Source organism: Prionailurus viverrinus, chromosome F1 (assembly GCF_022837055.1).
Source record: "Prionailurus viverrinus isolate Anna chromosome F1, UM_Priviv_1.0, whole genome shotgun sequence".
Classification (NCBI taxonomy): Eukaryota; Metazoa; Chordata; class Mammalia; order Carnivora; family Felidae; genus Prionailurus; species Prionailurus viverrinus.
The window spans coordinates 10,774,798-10,787,021 of record NC_062577.1 but is presented as its reverse complement, the minus strand read 5'-3'; the positions used below and the strand labels follow the sequence as shown (position 1 = coordinate 10,787,021).

General features: G+C 41.5%; 1 long non-coding RNA gene across 1 annotated transcript; it reads right to left on the bottom strand.

Annotated features, from left to right (window-relative positions):
* Positions 1-6,539: 6,539 nt before the first annotated feature.
* Positions 6,540-11,098, bottom strand: LOC125154984 (uncharacterized). The gene is made up of 3 exons (XR_007148009.1): positions 11,010-11,098; positions 9,733-9,889; positions 6,540-6,821 (listed from the first exon to the last, which is right to left on the bottom strand). It is a non-coding gene; the product is annotated as an uncharacterized LOC125154984 (long non-coding RNA).
* Positions 11,099-12,224: the final 1,126 nt, after the last annotated feature.

Sequence of the window (12,224 nt, the reverse complement as noted above, 5' to 3'; positions counted from 1 at the left end):
CCTTTGTGGGTGTTTAATGAATTTATGGAATGTTCTCCGGGTAGAGATACATCTCATTTGCTGAGAGGGTAGAACTTCATACATTGTACACGAAGACTAAGAAGTGGTGATTGATATTATGTGATAAATGGAGAGTTGACAAATAGAACATAGCCATTTGATGCAGAATTCATGCTTGGAGTTTGTTCATAACTCATTAGTCTGCTCCCAACCCAGCAAATGAGTCATAGCCCCTGAATGCCAGCCTCGGGGACATGGAGACCAGCTTCTCCTTGACCGCATAATGTCAGAAGGCCCTCAGTGTGAATGTGTTAAGATGCTCAGCTACTGCATAATTAGTGTCTTGGTTCTCCTTCCTGGATTTCCAGCATTTGCCCCCATATCGCCCTGGGTTGTGTCACCCTGTACTGCCTCTCACTTGACATTCTCATGGGAATTCCTGACTGATTTCTGGAAAATGGGGGATGGGACTAAGTTATGAAAGTTTCAAGGATTTTGTTACAGATCTGTGTAAGTCATCAGAGAAAGAGAGCGTGGGATAGTCGGGATAACATTTTAACTCCAAAGGTGGAAATTATATTACTCATCCTCATGATTCTTGGGAAACAAGGAGAGTCTCTGCTTCTTGGCCAAGGTTCATGAGATCCAAAAGGTACACATACTCAAGCTTCTGGAAACCAAAGTAGCAGGCTGTCATTATGAGAAGACCCAGTCAATGTACCACTCCAGGAACTTCAAGGGAGAAGTGGGAATGGGTACCATTGTCCCCCCAAATTATGATAATGTGGTTTCAGATTTTAAATACATGGCCATGAAGTCCCTGAGCTTTGATGTATTAGAGGCAGGCATTCCTGAAGGACACTTTGAGTGGTGTGTAAGAGACAATAGAGAACATGTATGAATATTGACTTTCAATTAAGACAGATTCCTAATCTCATGTTGGCATTTACTACTAACTGACCCCGGCAAGTTATCTGCCATGTATAGGCTTCAGTTCCACATCTGAACACTGGGGATATTTAATACCTATTTCACAGAGTGCTTGTTTCTTTTGAGGATTAGAGGAGCTCATGTGTCTAAAACATTCATCACAGTGAATGGACCTTATTAAAGGCTCAATAAATGGCAGTTTTCTTAGGTGGTTAACCAAGTCACATATGTCTGTTGGGCTAAAGTAATCGAATATTTATTAAACACCAACTCTGCCCCAGACACCTTGCATCAGATACTAAGCACAGAGATGATCTTGTTGTTCAGTCCTCAAGATGCATGGGTCTATGTGTCATGTCTTGTGACCATTTTGTTTTTATCTCCAAGACTCCATGAGAGCAGAGACTTTGTATGTTTTCTGTTAATGCTTCCCCATGGTCCAGAAGAGTAAATAAATTGAACAAATATTCACTGAAGTTTTATTTCTACCAGGCAGTGTTCTAGGTATGGGCATATGTAAATGTACAAATCAGTCCCAAATCTGTAAGTTCCTTGAGGAACTTACATTTTGGAGGAATGAAGCTACTTAATAATAATAATAATAATAATAATAAATTTTCCACAAACCTTTTCTTCTAACTTGTGTATAGAAACTTTCCCTGAAGAACAGAGGTAATTCAGAAATACCTGGGCCCCAGGTAGCATGATGCCATTTATAAGCCACCACCACAGATACGTTTTGCAAGGTCACCAAGCCTCCTTACAGCTTCTCTGAGGGTGACATGTAAATGTGGGGTCTAAGAGAACATTGGGCTCATTTGGGGAGAAGGGTTTCACACTTCCAGCTTAGGAGTCTGGTCTCCAGCCCATAGGACCACTTCATCGTTCCCCACCCTAGAAGGCAGCACGGGGCCAAGCCTGGGGCCCCGGGGGGGGGGGGGGGTGGGGGCGGGGGTTAAGAGAACTTGCCCTGACCAGTAGGTGTGTGCCTGCTGCATTTCTAGATCTGTTCTCCTCGGGGACCGAGTGCCTCCTTCATCAAGAAAGCTGCCAGCATTCACAATTGGAACATATACAGGCCAGCAGGTTCTGATTAATCCAAATTGGAACTATTCAAACAGTCACAAGAAGAGATCTTTTCCCCTGAAGGAATTTACATGTGAGGAGAGACTAAGATGGGAAATAAACATTTCTATAATGATTAAAGTTAATTGGCTTGAAAGGATGCCTCTGAAAGAAATGCTTTCTGGTTTTAGTTCCAATCTATTTCGGGACAAGCCTGTTTTTCATAAGATTGGTAACTGCAAACAGATACTGCCCTTTCATTGGAAACAGATGGCACAGGACATAATTAAAGAAGTATGCACTGGCATCTCAAATAACTGCTTTCAATTACAGCATTTCAAGAGTATTAAGGGGAAATATTTTAAACAAGACCACTGCAAAAATAGATTTTGTCATTAACTTTGAAATAATATTTGACTTAAGGCTGAAATTTCCATGTGCCAGGTCTGGATCTCACAAGCTGATGCTGATTGGTGCAAGAGAAATTGAATCATTATGGTCCTATCGTTCAAGAGGGGAAAAAAATCTTCTCTTTCTCTCTCTCTCTCTCTTTTTTTTTTTTAACACAGAGAAAAACTGTATTTTTCCTCTGGTAAGACTCGCATTTTATTTTGCACTTGAATCTCAGTCATATTTCACAACCTTGAGGGGCTTTCATAGTGAAACCATTTCAAGGTGAAGTCCACGAATGTGTTATGAATGTGGCTGTCTCTGTGTGTATGTAGGCGGTGGGGATAGGCCTGCCCCCCACCATGAAGTATGTTTATATGCCCTGTAGCCCACATTGTTAAGTATATGCTGTACATGTTCATGTTGAGATGTATACATAAAACCTCCATATTAGGTGACGGGCAAAGTGGGCAGATTGCCTGGGCTGGTACATTCGTAATCTGAAGTTTGCTTATTGTAATTTTTCTCATTAGGTCATTTTAATGGAGATTATAATAATTATAAGATAGTTGCACAACACTGACAAGTTACAAAATGCCTCCCTCGTATTGTGCTGTGTAACGTACTGGAATGCTGTTTATTTCTCTGAACAAATACTCATTTACTGAGTGTCTAACATACGGCAGGCCCCGGGGCCAAGCGATAAACAATGAAGCTCCTTCCTTGCCCTCCTGGAGCTTATGGTCAGGTGGTGGGTATAGACAAGTGAAAGATCAGAATGCAGGATGGAAAAAAGCTACAGTGGAGGGTAGTCAGGGTGGCACAGAAACTCTGGATAGGGTACCTCACCCCAAAAGTGGCTTCTCCTCTTTTACCTTAAACTTGGTTTTCGAAACAGAAGGTTAATGCAACTGTCCAATACAGGTATCCCCTCCCCCTTTGCAAAAGATGGCAGTGTGCCACTTTGCTTTGACAGAAGGCCTTACATTTGTGCCTGTTTTCATGAACCAAAAGAAATCGGAAGATGTTTGCTTTCACACACATACACACAAAAGGTGAAAAGTGAAAATAGCGTTTCGGGTTTGTTTTGCAGAACTGTTAGGAAGGGCAGCGCACACCCTGAGAGCCACGGTGAGGCCACCAGGTTCCTTCCCTGGAACTACCCTGGGCATCTCAGCATCCAGCTTTGAACTGTGTCTTGTGAGCATGTGTGCTTTATCGAGTTTATTTTTGTATCCATTAGCAAGATGTGCCCTAAGGTATCAGAAAAGCCTAAGAGAGGTTATTTTTGGGGTCTGGGCATGCCCAAAAGGTTTTCCATGTAAATTAATGGTAACTGTTTCTTCATTTTACTCCATTTTGGCTTATAAAAGATTTCATAGGAACATTCTACTTTCAGACAGCGGGGTGGTGGGGGGGGAGTCTATATATCACCTTAGCGGCTCAGACACATATACTTAAAAAAAATTTTTTTAACGTTTATTTATTTTTGAGAGACAGGGCATGTGCAGGGGAGGGGCAGAGAGAGAGAGAAAGAGACACAGAATCTGAAGAAGGCTCCAGGCCCTGAGCTGTCAGCACCAGAGCCCGACGTGGGGCTTGAACCCACAAACTGTGAGATCATGACCTGAGCTGAAGTCACATGCTCAACCAACTGAGCCACCCAGACACCCCCACATATACTTTTTAATGGACCAATGGCTCCTAATGACGATAGCAGCAATTGGGCAGATATCGTACAATTTACCAATCACTGATGGGCATTAACGAATCAATAAACACAGCATACATTTACTTTTGATTATATGTACACACTCTTGGGTACACACGCGGGGAGAGACAGAGACAGAGAGCACATGCACGCGCCATACTACTCCTTATCCACCAAAGATGGGTGTTAAGCTCTGTCTACCTGTGGGGATGGGTTAGGTCTAAGCTATCCCTGCTGTCACTCACCCAACTTTCACTAATGGTGTGCGTTCTTAAATTTTTTTTTTTAATGTTTTATCTTTGAGACAGAGAGAGACAGAGCATGAGCAGGGGAGGGCAAAGAGAGAGGGAGACACAGAATCTGAAGCAGGCTCCAGGCTCTGAGCTGTCAGCACAGAGCCTGGCACTGGGCTCGAACTCATGAACTGCGAGTTCACGACCTGAGCCGAGGTCGGACGCCCAACCGACTGAGCCACCCAGGCGCCCCAAATGGTGTGCATTCTTGACATGGCTGAAGGAAGGGTTGTGGTGAATAACAAGTAAAAGAGCAAAAAACTAACCAGTCCATGCAGCTCTCTTTTCACCATATGGATAATAGATAGAATGTTGCGATTGGATTTTTAGACTTTTAAAAAAAATTTTGGAGTAATTAAGGCTTTAAGGAGCTAGTAATTTCCTTCAAGGTTGTACTCAATATTCAACTTCTCCATGAAGACATTCAGATTAACCCTACCCAATAATTAGCTTTTCCTTATTTTGGATACTCTCTATAGTTTGTGTGTGTGTGTGTGTGTGTGTGTGTGTGTGTGTGTGAGCGAGCAGGGAGGGGCAGGAGGAAGAGAGGGTGAGATTGTGTATCTTATATCCTTTATTTTTATTTATAGGGAGTGAAAGGCAGTATCATGAATGTTAATTCCATGTGTTCAAGAAAACAAGAATTCTGGACTCTGGCTAAGGGAGGGGTGAAGGAGATTTAATACCCTAAATGATGATGAAAAGTGAAGGAAGAAAAATCCTTTTAATAAGGAAACTTCAAATTCTTCAGGGGAAAGTCCTTTTTTTTTTAAGGGTTGGGGATGACCCAGATTGGTGGACTAAATGACCCCTATTCTTCACCTTCCCCTGCATCCATACCCTTACCACAGTCTCATTGTGGGGGTGCATTTCCATGCATCTCAGACTTTGGGCTCAGCCGTGTGACTTGTCTTGACAATGTAGGTGGGATTGACCGGGCCAGTTCCATGCCCAGGTCTTAAGAAGCCTCACATGCTTCCTTTCACTCCCTGTTGCCTCTGCTCCTTCTATGAGAGAAACATGCCTTGGCCAACTTTCAATCCCAGGACAATGAGAGACATGTGGAGCTGAGCCACCCCAACTGGCCCAGAGAAACACAGTCACCCAGGGATCTACCCAGCTGAGCCCTGCCTCACCTCAGCTCAGCCAACCCACAGATTTTAAAAATAACTGATTGTTTCATTAAACCCATGAATTTGGGGGTCATTTGTTATTCAGAAATATTGTGTCAAAACTAATTCATATACTGCGGAAGAAATGTTGGTGTCTGGAGGGAGGAAGCACGTGGAGCTAGACACAGGCTTCCTTCTGGCTCTTCCCCTGGGCCTCCATAATCTCTGGAGAGGCAGCTATCTGGGAAAATGGCCGGCTTGCCTGGTGGTCAGCTGAATTCCTTGACTTGGTGAAATTCATTTCCTGCTTATTTGACCAGAAACTCTGCTTTTCAAAATTTAGAGCAAGATTACACAGTTTGAGGGGTGGGAGGGTATTATTTGTGGTTCATAAATCTTCAAAATCTGACAATAACCAAGCTAAATGCAGTCTGGGGCCAACAGATTAATTTAGGATTGTCTATGCTTCTTATATTCTAAAATACTATGTAAGCTCCTGGATTATAAAGGATAATCCCAATTTTTTTTTTTTTTGGCCTGGTTTAGTGCCAGGTAAATACAAGAATTAATTAATTAATTAATTAATATATAAACTCTTTTGCTATAAGGGCAGTTCTCCAGTGATGTGGTCCTTATTATCAGCCAGGCAGGGGGTCATACAATCCAAAATCCCGTTTTAGCATGTGCTTTTGGGATCATTTCTGGTAAAGATTGCCTAAGGTAAGTTTCTCAATGAAACAGTCTCTTTGCAACAGAGGTCACTGGCAATTTCAGGAGCAGCTCCAGAGTTAGGATGTCCCTTAAGGAGAGTGAGACAGGAATTTAAATTCTGCTAAAGAACTAAATGTTAAAGGTTCCTGGGTTGTCAGGCCTATGTTGCACAATCTGGATAATCAGCTGAATGTTCAATTTGTCCCTTTCTTCTCCAAGCCATTCTCAATATCACCTAATAGCTTTCAGATTCCTTCTTGCCCAACTTTCTCCCCCTCAAATCATGGGATTTATATTCCGTGATTTCGGAAGACATAGGCTGAGACTTTGAGTGATTTAATCTTTCTTAACCAGTCCTTATTAGGAAATCTAATCACCTATACTTATACAGACTGAAGACTAATTGCCTCAACAAGCACGCAGTGAGAATGTCAATGAGCAATTTAAAACTATCTCCAAGGTCAATGTCATTGGTCCCATCTGTCCTTTCTCCTTGATCTCAGAAAAATCCATCTCTGCTGTACAGGATTATACGCTTGAGGTGATGACCAGATGCCCAAGTGGAAGCATCCTGTTGCACAGCCCTTGGACTTCACTGAAGAGATACGTCTATAAAAAATAATCATAATCATTATCATAACAGCTGGGATATTTACCAGATGTAGGATCATCAGGGAAGTTATGCTTTACTAAGTGCTTTACTTTCATTAGCTCATTGAAACCTCACAACGATCCTATGAAGTCGTAACTATGGTCAACCCCAGGGACATTAAACCACTTGCAGTTAATAAGCAGTTGGGATGGGATTTGCACTCTGGTCTATCAGACTTCTCAGTTATTGCTTTTCACTACTTTGCTGATGCTGCATCTGCTTTCACGATTTTGCTGAAAGCATGATTTTGCTTATTTTCTCAAAAGACAAGGACATTTTTTCCCACTTGTCCTTTTTACAAGTAAAGGGTACTCTGAATCTCACTTCATGCCAACTTTCTCTTGAGAAAACTCCAAAAACACTTAACAGCTTCTGAATGTAGCAGTGAATGACCCTAGCTCTTTTCTCATTTAGACTCTTTCCATTCAGTCCAAGGGTCACCACACTGAAGTGTCAAACAAGATGGGTTTATGAAGGAAATACAGAAAAATCTAATGTGTTACTGAGAATTTCACAAGGTAACAGACATAAGAACTACTGTGGCCTTACCCCAATGAGGTCCTTACCTCTGCTGAGTTTTACCATAAACATTAATTTTAAAAATAAATCTCACATGTTTAATTTGCTATTTTCTTCTTTCTGAAAATAACAAAGCATTCCCAAGAGATTACCTGGGGCTAAGGAGAGTAAATCACTGTTTCAGGCAGACCAAAGTTTTGAAGAAAGTCTACTCAAAGAGATTTCATGTGGCAAGCTGTCTAGGTCTTACTCGTGGGACAGGCCATAGAGTTAAAAAAAGAAAAGAAAAAGAAACTTTTTCAAGACTATGAGAAAAGCAGTACTTTATGCTATTTAGAGGAGCTTGGGAGACTTTCCCCCTCTTTGGTAAATGCCACAAAGGAGGCATTTCTCATGAAAACTTAAGTAGGAGACAGGCTGTAACATGGTGAGAGCTGGCCTCTGGGAATAGTTATGGGAGAGAGCGTGGAGCCAGGACCAGTAATTATGAGACACCAAGGAAAAAAGCAGAGGTTGCATAGACGTAAAATATTCCGAGAGGAAGAAAGAGAGTAAATGCTTTAAATGAAAGTAGTTCTCACCATACAAAACCCAACAGCGTTCACATCTGGTGTAGCAGAAATTGTATTAGACTTGGACATATCCTGGAAAGTATATTGAAAACTTGGATATATATTTCAAGCTATGCTGGATCGTCGAGAGACCTGGCATTTGAATCTTAGACCCACGTTTAACAATGTGAGTGACCTTGAGCAATGTATGACAGCCCCAAATTCATTATTTGCAAAAACGGAAGTCATGAAACAACATATGTGGAAGGACCGGCATACCTAGTAGGTGTTCGAAATGTATTTGTTGCATCTAAATCGTATAGCCAGTTTACAAGAGGGACAAGAAGGCCTATTTTGGCCAACAGAACTGGGAACGGATCTCAGATTTCTCAAAACCAGTCACTTGGTAACCATCAGGACAAGAGGATAGAGTTCGGCTACAGAACTAAAAACGAACAGGGTGGAGTCACTGAGTGCCTAAGCGGACAGCACTGTGGTAGGAGCAGAGAATAAAAAAGGAGCACCTATTGGGCACTGCTTCTGTCAATCAAGTTTAGGTGGCTCGCCACACAAAGAACACAAGCATTGGGGTCAGACTTGCTTTCAAGTCTTGACTTTGCTTGTGTGACTTGGGCATAGCCTTTTCCAAGCCTCGGTTCCTGCATCCATATAATGGGCACAAAAATACTGCCCTGCCATTTAAAGATTACAGATGATTATGAAAAAATGCCCAGCAGTTAGTAGACGTTTGATGCATGGCAGTTATTGTTACTTAAAAGGCCATAGCTCCTTCTGAGCAGAAACTGAACCTCATGAATCTTTGTATTCTTCATTGTGTTTAGCACAATGCCTGTCATATATTAGGTATAATAAATCTTCATTAAATGGATAAATAAATTAAAAAAAAAAGTGTTCAATGCTCTTGCACTAATTGCCATCAGATGGAGCTTTTGTCTCACTTGAGAGTTTTTTCCCCTAAAAGACCAACCGAGCACCACCTTTGACTTCAAGACAGAAGAACTACTTGGGAGTGTAGCATATCTTTAAGACAGAAGAACTACAATAGACATAAATTGGCTGGCTGGGGGTGTTTGCCTATTAATGGCACATTCAACTCCCACCTAAACATTGGTCATACCTTTGGTTTTGGACTCAGTCCTATATTCATTTCCCAGCGCCATCATGTCTGACAAGTCACTTTGGGAAAGTTAGTTACCTCTTTGAACTTAATTTCCTCATTCATAAATAATGACCTTAACAGTTGATGTGAAGATTGAAGGAGACAGCCTACGTAGAGTGCCAGACATATAATAGGCAGGGCAAGATTTGAAACTCAGTATATGACACCAAAGCTCAAGCTCTTTATATTACATTTGATTTCCAAAGGGTTTTAAACTCCTTGAAGAAAGGAGCCACATCTTATTCAGAAGCACTTTGCATATACCTTAGTGCCCAGCATAATGCAGGGCAAAGAGTAGACATGTAATCAATACTTGTGGAGCTGAATTGCTTCCAACTGTTATCCATTCTGTAAGTGAATCAAGAACATTTCTGCTGGAAAATATGCCTTTGGGCCCAAGGAACCATAATTGATTCACAAAAACAAGAATACCGAAGAAACTTTCTTTCCCTTCTTAATATTATGAGACTGGTTGTTTGAGGGGAAAAAACACAGACATTCTATCGTTTTGCTTTAATAAAGCTTTAGGCGAGTTAAACACTTAAGATGCTTCTAGAAGTGAGTAACAGAAAACCTAGATGAAACTAGCTTCACGAGTAAGTACGTTTATTGGCTTACACGCTTGGAAGTGTGTGTCAGGACTGGTTCATCCAGTTCAGCGATGTGATCAAGGATCCAAGTTCCTTTTGTCTCTCTTCTGATAACAGTGTTGGCTTCATCATGGATGTAAGTTGCTCACTGGTAGAAAATAGGCTACATGTTGCCTCATTCATTTCTGGAAAGAAAACATGAGAGAAAGTATGCCACTCCCAAGCCCAGAACATATTTTTTCCCTTCATAATATTCCCACTCCTTGAACAGTAATTGTCCTTGGGGCACCTGGGTGGCTCAAACAGTTGAGCAGCCAACTCTTGATTTCAGCTTAGGTCATGATCCCAGGGTTGTGGGATTGAGCCACACATGGGACTCCGTGCTGAGTGTGGGTGGATCCTGCTGGGATTCTCTTTCTCTCTTTGTCCCTCTCCCCTGCTTACACACTCTCGTTCTCTAAAAAATAAAAATAAATAAATAAATAAATAAATAATATAATAATAAAATAAATACATAAATAAATAAATAATAAATAATAAATAATAAAATAAATAAAATAAATAATAAATAATAAAATAAATAAATAAATAAATAAATAAATAAAACCGAGTACTTGTCATCAGTGGAATGCCATGCACTGATAAGCTTAGATTAGGGATCCCGGCAAGGGATATGATATGATGGTTGGAGTTGGGGTCAATTTCTCAAATGCCATTGTTTCTACATAGGGGTGGGAGTGGAGTGGGGAAAAGAACGAAGGGGATTCAGTCACTGTGCCCCAGCAAAGAGTATCATGTTTGCAGAAAAGATGTGGAAGTTTTGTCTAGATGATATAATTGGGCTGACCCATAGCTGGTTAAATAGTTCCCTGGCTAACAAGCGAGAGAGAGAAGTGACATATCACATACATCGGGAAGCTTCCATTCCTTTACCCTGCCAGCCAGATTGGGTTAAGTGCTCCTCCACCCTGCTTTTAAACAAAACTAGGAATTATTTCACACAAATACAGCCTGTTTATTATATACTTATGTAATTAGCTTCCAACCCAACCACTAGGCTGTTGAAAGCACATGTGGCCTTACCGTCTTATTAGCCTCACCACATGACACAGAATCTGACATACAAAGAGGTCAATTTTTAAATATGACTGAATGAGCAAAACAATGGGTAGAAGTTTTAGGAAGGGAGATTTCAAATCCTCGTATGGGTGAAAAGAAAACTTCCCAACAATAAATGTATTATGTAAATTACTAACAGTCATCAATCACTTAACCATAAAGAAGATGGATGTTGGATGAGGATACCTTTAAGGTTTCTTTTGATCTTGGAATTCAGTGATGTTCCAAGTTTACTGATGGTGATCATGATGTACACCACATGATGGTGGCCCAGATGGTTCCCATATAGAAGTCAGGACATCCTGGGTGGCAGGAAGGTGCTATGATCGGTTGTTTGGCTCATGAAAATTTGAACCTTCTCTCCAGGGCCACGATCTCTACAAAGAGAGCGCATTCCATTCTCCGTGTCAGCTGTGATGACCAGTCCTTGCTGATTGTGATGTGGTGTGCACTTAGCATTCTCTGTTTATAGGCCAGATTCCAAGACAACAAGAAACATAATCGGAAGAAGCTCGTGAGCCACTATAGTACCAGACACGGGGAAGGAATTTCTTAACAGCTCGAGCCATCTTTAGCTCTAACAGTCTTTAAGGAAGAGCGTAAACAAACGCAGAAGTCGACGTGGCAGAGGTTCAGTGTTTACCTGGTGCTGGGTATTGCACAGGCCCTCTGTTTAGGGCAATAATGAGCACACGGAGACAAGGTTCTGGCCTACAACGAAGTTTAGAGTTTAGTTGGATATTTGCAAGATGCACACATTGTGCACGCGCGCGCACACACACACACACACACACACACAATACTTGAGAAATGTGCAAAACAACATCCAGGGCAGCAAAGGGGTGATCAGACAATATAACACCCAGGAATGTTCTACACACAGAACAGCCTTCTACTCACCTCCTATCCTGTGCTAACCGTTCAGTTTGCTTCTAACACAGACACTTTATCTTATTAGGACTACTTTTTAAAAAAATATGTATTTATTTTGAAGGAGAGAGAGAGAGAGAGAGCATGCACACAAGCAGTGGAGGGGCAGAGAAAGAGGGAGAGGGAGAGAGAGAATCCCAAGCAGGCTCCTTGCTGTGAGCCTAGAACCCAATGGGGAGCTCGATCATACGAACTGTGAGATCATGACCTAGGCCAAAATCAAGTCAGACTCATAACCAGCTGAGCCACCCAGGCACCCCTAGAACTGACTTTCTTAAATTCTTTGAGTTCACTAAATATTTCATGCAACCTTCGCTTGCTCTCTGTTGAAGTCATATTTTTAGCACCATTTTTATTAGTATAAAAGTGACACATCATTCTTCTACCCCTCAGAACCAGTTAGCATAGTGGTATATGTTCTCTCATTGTGTGTGTGTGTGTGTGTGTGTGTGTTCTTTCACAAATTTATGA